Consider the following 10,869-nt stretch of genomic DNA (forward strand, 5'->3'; position numbering starts at 1 on the left):
GTGCACATTAAGAAAGTTGCTCTTTGTAGAGAGAACTGGGTTGTCTAAAATAAAACTTTTACTAATAATCAACCATGATTTTTGTTGAAATATAGATCTCCTCTTGCATTTGTTGGAGTTTGAAATTTCCAGAGTGCCGTTTCTTCTACACCCCTTATTGCTGAACCCAGAATTCAAACCAGTCCTTCCCTCCTTATAAGACACGTCTGTGTGCACGCATGCACACAGACACACACACGCACGTGTGCACACACACACACACACACACACACACTCTGTTCCCCCTCCTCCACCCCCACTCAACTACACTGAGTCGAAGCCCAGCTGGCCCTATTAGAACGGAACAGGAAAGCAATGAAACAGACCACACAAATATTCTAAGACTGGCTCCTTGGAAGGAAATTGAGAATTCATTGACATCTCCCCAGGGAAAAGTAAAGTGAAATTGTGTCATTCTCAGACACTCACATAATTAAATTAATGTGAAATTAAAGTCAAAATGAAATATTCCTCTTCATGTTAAAAGTAGTTCACTTAAGTAGTCCATGTACAATTGGCTGCTCCTGCAGCACATTATTAAGTGATTTAAAAGATTAATTTTAACACAGATCACAGTTTCCGTGGTTACTATGCTAGCATTAAGCAAATAAGCATCCTGTCCGAGAAAGAAGCTGATGGTTGCAGGGCAGAAGCATCTCGTCTCGCCACAGGCAATACAATTGCATTCATACTTCTTGCTTCAGTCTGCAGTGTGCATGTGAGCCTGAATTCATGAAACATTAGGATAGGATCTTTTTCAGGAAGTGAGAACCCAAAGTTGACAGACACATAACCTCATCCAGAATGACAACTAACGAGTTCCTAAACCACAAATACTCATTTCAACAATTTACAATAATCTACTGTATACATGCCAAAGCATTCTAGAAAGAACAACAGTACAGGCCAGTCTTTGCCCCACAGCATTTTCCTCTAAAAACAGATCCATAATCAAATGCTAAGAAAATATATGCCCTAAACCCTGAAACAAAAATGTGAATGCAAACTGCATGGAGTAATGTTCTCTCTGGACAGACACCAGTAAATCCGGTTTACATATGAAAATTGAGCTGATTTGCTTCCCTGAACATTATCCTAAAGTGAAGGTTAACAGTCTCTTTGACCCTGAGTTCCAAGCAGATAGAAGCCTATCAGTGACAATGAATGTCACAGACTGAGTCTTGGACTCAGATGGGAATGGCGGGTGGAGATAGAGGAGGAGGCTAAAGAAACAAAGGATTTAGAGCTGGCTTAACAAACTCTGTAAAGGGGAAGATAGTAAGTATTTTAGGCCTTTGGGCCATATGGTCTCCATTGCAACAACCCCCTTAGCTGTTGTTATCTGTTGTAATGCAAAAGCTGTAAGTGAACGGGTGTAACCATGTTGCAATAAAACTGTATTTATGGACAAACACTAAAACTTAAATTTTACATAATTCTCATGTCTCATGAAATATCATTCACCCTTTTTTTTTGTTTTTTGTTTTTTGTTTTTTTGAGACAGTGTCTCACCCTGTTAACCAGGCTGGAGTATAATGGCATGGTCCCAGCTCACTGTAACCTCTGCCTCCCAGGTTCAAGTGATTCTCCTGCCTCAGCCTTCCGAGTAGCTGGGACTACAGGCGTGTGCCACACATCCAGCTAATTTTTGTATTTTTAGTAGAGACACTGTTTCACTATGTTGGCCAGGCTGGTCTTGAACTCCTGACCTTGTGATCTGCCCATGTGGGCTTCCCAAAGTGCTGGAATTACAGTCATGAGCCACCATGCCCAGCCTACCTTTTTTTAATGTTTAAAAATATAAAAACCATTCCTTGGGGCCGGGCGCGGTGGCTCAAGCCTGTAATCCCAGCACTTTGGGAGGCCGAGGCGGGCGGATCACGAGGTTGAGAGATCGAGACCATCCTGGTCAACATGGTGAAACCCCGTCTCTACTAAAAATACAAAAAATTAGCTGGGCATGGTGGCACATGCCTGTAATCCCAGCTACTCAGGAGGCTGAGGCAGGAGAATTGCCTGAACCCAGGAGGCGGAGGTTGCGGTGAGCCGAGATCGCGCCATTGCACTCCATCCTGGGTAACAAGAGCGAAACTCCGTCTCAAAAAAAAAAAAAAAAAAAAACCATTCCTTGCTCATCAACTGTACCACATCAGTCAAGAAGCTGACTTGGCCTATAAGCCATAGGTTGCAGACCCCTGATTTAGAGCATTGATTCTCAGACTTGAGCGTGCATTAGTCATGGACAGGATGATAACAAACACAAATCCTTGGGCCCCACCCCAGCATTCCTCATCCCATAGGTCTGGGGCGAGCCTAACCCTATGCATTTCTTACAAGTTCCCGGGTAATATTCATGCCACCAAGACCACAAATGGAGAACTATGGTTTACAGACAAAGCAACAAGATGGAGGAAAAAGGAAAGACGTACCCACGACCGGGCGAAGTGGCTCACGCCTATAATTTCAGCACTTTGGGAGGCCAAGGTGGGCAGATCGCTTGAGACCAGGAGTTCAAGACAAGCCTGGCCAACACGGTGAAATGTTGGCTTTACTGAAAATACAAAAATTAGTCGAGTATGGTGGCATGTGCCTATAGTCCAGCTACTCAGGAAGGTGAGAAGGAGAATCACTTAAACCCAGGAGGTGGAGGTTGCAGTGCGCCAAGATTGTGGCACTGCACTCCAGCCTGGGTGACAGAGAAGAAAAAAAAGTGTCCACCTTGGCCAGGATAAGTCAGCAATAATCACTTGTTTGGGCCAGGTAGAGCTGTTTCACGATCCCTAGGAGAGATTTCATTAAAAACAGCTTGCCTTGTATAAACATAAATAAATAGCTCTTCTTTCAGAGTTGATTCACTTTGACACAGAAATATGAAAAAGCCTATTTATGGTGCCTTTTACACAGACACACATGAGCATTTAGCCAAAGGCATCTTTGGATGGGGCACCCATCCTTGATCTCAGAGTAGTAAAATTCTAGGTGAAGTAAATTAATTTTTCCTCCATCTGGGTAAGATTTATTTAGGTAAATAATGAGTAAAATTCTTTAGTGTTGAAGACACTTCATCTCCTAGAAGAGCTGGCGCTAGTAGGTATAGACTGCTTAAGTAACCAGATTTTCCACATAAACGGATTTAAAGTTCTCCTGGGAAACGGTTTTACTCAGAGGTAATCTGACACCTTTCCTGAGGAACCACCCTAATTCTGGTTGTTTTACCCCAATCTGTGTATTACTCTTATATAGCAATTGAGTGTTCCTTGTCACCACTCAGCTTCTCAATTCAACCACAATAGCGTCTAGTAGGAAGCCTCTTGTCTTTTCATTTACAAGCTTCTCAAATGAGCATGATTAGAACAAACACGACCTCGATTAAGGATGTTATGTTTGGGGGTTTTTGTTTGTTTGTTTTTCTTTCAGTTTCTTATATTCTAAGCGGTCTGGATTTGTGTTTGGTGTCATCCAGGTGACACTCTACTGTTCTCGGATCTTTCAATGATGTTTGGGGCAGTTTCGTTTCAGAAGTCATACTGATTACAAAACATGGAATACTAATCCTATCCTTACAAGTATAATTTGGTTTTTAATTCAATCCCTAGTAGCAGGCATCCTCTTTAACAATCTCCCAGTAGATGTGCCGGAGTCTTCTGGATTAATCCAATTCATCAGTTGATTGTTAGGGAACAGTCAACCTAGCAGGTAGGCATCTTTAATGCCTTATTACTTGATAAGATATAAAAATACTTCCCAGTTAAATATTTTATCTTAGGCTATCTCAGACTTATTATTAATTCAAGATCCCTTTTACAATTTAGCAGTTATATCTTTTTTTTTTTTTTTTTTTTTTGAGGCAGAGTCTCTGTATTAGTCCATTTTCACATTGCTGATGAAGACATACCCAAGACTGGACAGTTTACAAAAGAAGATTTATTGGACTTACAGTCCCACATGGCTGGAACCCTCACAATCATGGTGGAAGGCAAGGAAGAGCAAGTCACATCTTACATGGATAGCAGGCAAAAAAAAGAGATCCTGTGCAGAGAAACTCAACAGGTTTTTTTGTTTTTCTTTGATACAGAGTTTCGCTCTTGTTGCCCAAGCTGGAGTGCAATGGCATGATCTTAGCTCACTGTAACCTCGGCCTCCAGGGTTCAAGCAATTCTCCTGCCTCAGCCTCCCAAGTAGCTGGGATTGCAGGTGTGTGCCACCTCACCTGGCTAAATTTTTGTATTTTTAGTAGAACAGGGTTTCACCATGTTAGCCATGCTGGTCTTGAACTCCCGACCTCAGGTGATCCACCAGCCTCAGCCTCCCAAAGTGCTGGGATCACAGATGTAAGCCACCCATGCCTGGCCAAAACTCCCATTTTTAAAACCATCAGATCATGTGAGACCCATTCACTATCATGAGAATAGCATGGGAAAGACCCAATCCCATGATTCAATCATCTCCCACAGGTCCCTTCCATGACCCAGTGGAAATTATAGGAGCTGTGAGCTGAGGTTTGGGTGGGGACACATAGCCAAACCATATTCGTCTCTGTTGTTCTGTTGCCCAGGCTGGAGTACTATGGCTCAATCTCAGCTCACTGCAACCTCCTCCTCCTGGGTTCAAGTGATTCTCCTGCCTCAGCCTCCTGAGTAGCTGGGGATATAGGCATGTGCCACCATACCTGGCTAATTTTTGTATTTTTAGTAGAGACAGGGTTTTGCCATGTTGGCCAGGCTGGTCTCAAATTTCTGACCTTGAGTGATTTGCCCACCTCGGCCTCCCAGAGTGCTGGAATTACAGATGCGAGCTACCACACCCAGCCTCAGCAGCTATATCATGCATGTCCACCTAGCAACTAAATAAACATTCCATATATGCTAACATAGGTCAACTTAATAGACTTACCACCGATCAGCCATCTGTGCCATATGCCATCATTCTTCCTGACATGTCTGAATTACAAACTCAACCAAGGGTTCCAGTAATGAATCTAGAAGGTTATTTTTTTTCACATTTTACTCCCTGTAAATTTTATAGAAAAAAAAAAAAAAAAGGCCTAGAGAATTTAACTAATTTGCACACAGAACAATAATTGCAAAGATTATAACCCAGCTCTCACTCTCAATTCTGTTTATTTGATCTAAGTGAAGAACGATATACAATATTCAGCCACAGGTCATCTAGGTAGAGGGTGGGAGGAAGTAGGAAGTAAATATTAGTACCAAGGAGACAGGGGAAAATTATATATATATATAAATACATGTATATATAATTCACAAATGTGTATATATTTGTAAATGATATTTTTATATGTAAAGAATATAAATAATTGTAAATATTATTAAGCAACACAAAAAAAAAGAATGGAGAAAAATAATCATGCACATTTCAGAAGAATACAGAAAGTGGAAGGAATATTATATTCTCTACGAGAATAAGGCAGAAATTTTCCCCAAAAGGAGAAAAAACTAAGAGGAAGACATTATTCATATGTTGGTCACATTTATACAGTAACTCTTACACGTTTTTAAAAAGGCAACCCTATTTTTGTTTTCACTGAAAAATAGTACATGTCCCAGACTGTACACTCAGTAAATGTTTGTTGAATTGAATTTAAATTATTTTACTTTGGAAAGATTATTTCTTTTTCATAGTGCTCAGAGGGAAAGATCATTAAATAGATTTTTATTCTGCCTTTCTGCCTTAAATGTCTTCATAGTGCTGACCCAGTTGATTTTTTCTTTGCAAGTTTATTGTGTTTTGCTTTTCTGTATTGTAGCTCCCTTTTCTGCTTCTACACTAACACTGCAAATAAACAGACCTGCCAAATCCTACCATCGCATTTCAAAGACTTCAGCAAACATGTCAGGTGTCTTAAATTCCACCAGCTTCTTTAAGAAGCCAGCTGAACCTTGATCTTTGTTAGCATGATGCTGCTGTTGCTTCATTTCAAACTCCAGACAAAGGGCAGAGTTCCTGCTTGGACTTCAGTTCTGTGTTTGTGTTTATGTAGAGTTTGCAAATGCCTTACTCATCTTTAGAAACAAATCTTTCTTTAGAACTCCAGTTGGAGAAATCATTAAAATTGGACTTTTCACTGATGTGTAGGCTTAATGATGCACTTACGATCCCTCAGAACTGTTTTTTAATATAGTATTAAGTGATTAAGTGTTTCCAAAAGTTTACATCAAGCCAGGTGCGGTGGCTCACACCTGTAATCCCAGCACTTTGGGAGGCCAAGGTGGACAGATCATTTGAGGTCAGGAGTTTGAGACCAGCCTAGCTAACATGGTGAAACCCCATCTCTACTAAAAATACAAAAATTAGCCCAGTGTGTTGACACATTCCTGTAATCCCAGCTACTCAGGAGCCTGAGGCAGGAGGGATATCTATCCCCTGGAGGGATAGGTTGCAGTGAGCCAAGATCACGCCACTGCACTGCAGCCTGGGTGGCAGAGCAGAGCAAGACTCCATCTCCAAAAAAAAAAAAAAAAAAAGTTAACATCAATAAGTTGAATTTCATGTACTCACCACTTTCGTAAATAAGAATTGTTTTCTCAAAAAGCTTGGGATATATCTTAGGATTCATTCTCACCCACATTTCACAAAATTATACTAAGCAACAGAATTTCGTGTTTGGAAATTTTCTCGGCTTTCTTCTTCTTTTGACCTATCACATGATCAGGGTGGAGGAAGGGTTAACTGACCTGACCTAGGACGATTTTCTATTTATTTAAATGCATAGAGTTCTTGTCCTTTGCCAAACACATGTACATAATAAGCAAAGTTTAGAATGGGTCAGAGAAACCATCTGGTCTCACCTTCTAAATTTACCAATGAGAAAATTGAGGCCCACAGAGGCCCTCTCCTGAGTAAAAGAGCCAGAATCAGAAATGAAATCTAATGATTCCCAGATGTTTTTTTCTTGCAATATATCATCATGTTATTTTCCTGCACTCTCATTTAACTTTTTGTTTACCTGTCTCATCTTGCCAACCAGATTGTCTTTAGTTTCACTCCAAAACTATCTAATCAGCATCATCCATTTCCAGTTAGCAGTAAAAGATTAAGAAGCACCTCCTCTTTAGAAAATTCTACGTCTTTATGGTATCTGTGATGGTTAATTTTTTACATCAATTTGGCTTGGCCATAGAATGCCCAGATAGGTGATTGGACATTATTCCTGGATGCATCTGTGAGGATGTTTCCTGAAGAGATTATTATTTAAATTGGTGGACTGAGTAAAGCAGGTAATTCTCCCCAATGCGATGGGTGGGCATCATCCAGTCCATTGATGACCTGAATAGAATGAAAGGGTGGAGGAAGACTGGATTCCCTCTCTGTCTTCCTGGTTGGGCTGGGGCATGGATCTGCTTGCAGTGCTCCTGGTCCTCAGGCCTTTGAATTATGCCTTTGGCTTTCCTTGGTCTCCAGCTTGCAGATAGCAGATCTGAGGTCTTCTCAGCCCCTAGAGTCACATGAGCCAATACCTTATAATAAATCTCTTTATATGTTCTGTTTCCCTGGAGAACCCTGACTAATATAATACCCATGATGCCTGATGTCGAAAAAAAGTAGGAGTCAATACTGATGTTCATCCATACATTCATTAACCACATATGTACTGCACACTGCCCTGTGCAGGGCATTGTTTAAGCACAGCAGTGAATAAAAATTATAAACATTTCTGGGCCAGGTGCAGCGGCTCATGTCTTTAATCCCAGAAGTTTTGGAGGTCAAAAAGGGAGGAACACTCGAGTCCAGTAGTTTCAGACCAGCCTGGGCAACATGACAAAACCCTGTCTCTACAATGTAAACAAAAATTAGCCTGTAGTACCCACTACTAGGGAGGCTGATGTGGGAGAATCGCTTGAGCCCAGAAGGCTGAGGTCGCAATGAGCCAAGATCACACCACTGCACTCTAGCCTGGGAGACAGAGTGAGACCCTGTCAAGAAAGAAAGAAGAAAGAGAGAGAGAGAGAGAGAGAAACAGAGAAAGGAGAGAAAGGAAAGGAAGGGAAGGACAGGAAGGAAAGGAGGAAGGGAGGAAGGAAGGATTTTATTTTATTCTAGGTTTATTCTTTCTTTGTTATTATTGAGGTAAAATTCATGTAACACACAATTAATTTTAAAGTGTGCAATTCAGTGGCATTTGGTACATTCGCAATGTTGTTCAACCACACCCTCTCTCGTGTTCTAAAATATTTTCATTGCCCCAAAAGAAAACCATGTGCCCACTGGCAATAAAGAAAAACATGCAATATGAGACCTTCTGTATTGCATTTTTTAAATCAGTATAATGTTTTCCAAGTTCTCCCATGTTGTAGCATGTATCAGTACTTCTTTTCTTTACTGTTAAATAATATTCTATTGTATAGATACACCAAAATTTGTTTATCAATTCATCCATTGAAGGACATTGGGGTGTTTTCACTTTTTGGCTGTTGTGAATAATGCTCCTATGAAAAGTCATGTAGAAGTATTTACCTGAGTACCTGTTTTCAAGTTTATTCTTCTTACTCCCCCTACTTAATCCATTTCTGGATCTGATTATAAGTCATATTTGACATTTTAAAAGGTGTTTTTTAAAAAGATGACCCCACAGTGGTGAACAATCAAATATAGTTAAGCCCCTAAATAAGGACCTGGTATATAAGCAGTATGGTGATCCCTCAAAGAGCTAATAGAACTGTTATTCGACCCAGGAATGACATTCGACCCAGGTATGTACTAGGCACATACCTAGAGGAATATAAATCATTCTACCATAAAGACACATGCACATGAATGTTCACTACAGCACTATTCACAATATCAAAGACATGGAATCAACCTAAATGAGCATCAGTGATAGACTGGAAAACGAAAACGTGGTACATATACGCCATGGAATACTATGCAGCCATTAAAAAGAATAAGCTCGTGTATTTTGTGGAAACATCAATGGAGCTGGAAGCTATTATCCTTAGCAAACTAATGCAGGAACAGAAAACTAAATACCAGCATGTTCTCAGTTATAAGTGGGAGCTAAATAATAAGAACTTAGGAACACAAAGAAGGAAATGACAGACACTGGGGTCTACTTGAGTGCGAAAGGTAGGAGGAGGGAAATGAGCAGAAAAGTTAACTAATGGGTACTGGGCTTAATACCTGGATGATGAAATAATCTGTACAACAAACCCCCATGACCCCTGTTTACCTATGAAACAAACCTTCACTTGTACCCCTAAACCTAAAATAAAAGTTAAAAAAAAAAAGCCCTCAATAGATGGCAGCTATTATTACCAGTTATAATTAACACAGCACTAAATAGCATACAGCTGAAGGCACACTTCATAGAGAATTATTGCAATCTGGAAGGCAGGTTTCAGTGGGAACCAGTCCCTTGCAGAGAATGAAACTTCTTACAGCCTGCGCCCTACAGCTGTTCACCTCACACACTTCCTGGTGGTTGGAGAAATGGGCTAGAAGTTTTTCTCAGCGTTTTTGTTTTGTTTTGTTTTGTTTTGTTTTAACAGCTGAGTTAAAATTACCATAGCATTTATTACCATGGCTCACCAGCAGCAATGGGGTGGGAAGAGAGGCACCAGACCCAACTGCCCCTCAGGTAGTCCTTGAGGGTCTGCCAGCCTCAGGAGTTGCTTCAGCCCTGCCTTCAGCCACATGCGACAGGGTCTCTTTCCAACGTGATCTGATTTCCGGAGTCCTTCCCGGAACTTCCGCTGCGGGAACCGCGGCCTCTCCGCCCCTTCCGGTACTTGCAGCGGTTCATCTTCCGCCGGCGGGTCTTCAACACGTGTTTGCGCTGCATCTGAGGTGCGTCCCAGGCCTTCTCATCCTCCTTCGTGGCCCCTTCCCCCACTGGGCTAGGCGGACACGCGTAGCATTGGGCTGGAGCCGCAGTCCCCGGAGTCCCGGCATCCAGTCTGGGCAGGAGGCAGCGGGCCGTAAGGCAGCTCTCCAAGGGCCTGGTGCACATGGGACCAGCATCTCCTCGAGCTTCCTCTGGGCCCCCTTGCCAGGGAGGGAGGCAGCCCTACCTGTGCCAGCTGGCTGTGTGCTGTAAGGGGGCCTGCAGGTATGGCTGCCCAGCACTCCAGAGACAGGCCAGGGCCGACTGCAGCCTGCCCAGGAAACAGCCTTGAGCAGCTGAGAAGTCAGGCGCACCCGGAGTATGGTCTGTGAGTGGCGGCCCCAGACTCGGGGTTGTTCCACTACGGGGCTCAGGGACTTACGACCGGAGCGTTTGTCTAATTTATCTGCCATGTTAAAAAATAATCACTAGTTCCCTGCCCCAGGTTTGCCAGTGGACTTGCTCTGGATTTTGCCCTGAAGTTACACAAACCTTGTAAAAAGCAAATGGAAAGAGACTGTTGTCTTTCTGATTGTGTAACTTGGCATTAAAGGAATCTCTAATATATTTGTTCAACACGCAACTGCTGACATCATTGCCTGAAGCACTATCAAGCTGGTCTGATCCCAGCTTGTTCACCACCCAAAATCAACACCATTTAAATGAATCGTGACAATAAAAATTCCATGTCTATCTAGAGCCAAATATCTGCTCAAATAATCGGGTGGTGATCATTTGAAGTATGTGGATATTGGGGATACACTGAGCTGGAGTTCAGGAAATCTTGAGATATTCCTAATCTTTCTGTGACTTCATTTGTGACTTCCAAGAGCAAAAACCCCAGGCATCATTCTACTTCCTCATTATATGGATGCTGTTTTTCCTGATTCTATGTACCTCCACAAAGGTTGCAAGATTTAGCCTGTATCTGTTTACGTTATTATTGTCAATTCAGTCACATTATTGTGAGTTAAGTCACTACTTAGTCA

General features: G+C 41.8%; 1 pseudogene; it reads right to left on the reverse strand.

Moving 5' to 3' along the window:
- Positions 1 to 9,581: 9,581 nt before the first annotated feature.
- LOC101045030 (small ribosomal subunit protein mS38 pseudogene) lies at positions 9,582 to 10,293 on the reverse strand (annotated as a pseudogene).
- Between the last annotated feature and the right edge of the window lie 576 nt (positions 10,294 to 10,869).

This window comes from Saimiri boliviensis, chromosome 1 (genome assembly GCF_048565385.1).
Source record: "Saimiri boliviensis isolate mSaiBol1 chromosome 1, mSaiBol1.pri, whole genome shotgun sequence".
Taxonomy (NCBI): Eukaryota; Metazoa; Chordata; class Mammalia; order Primates; family Cebidae; genus Saimiri; species Saimiri boliviensis.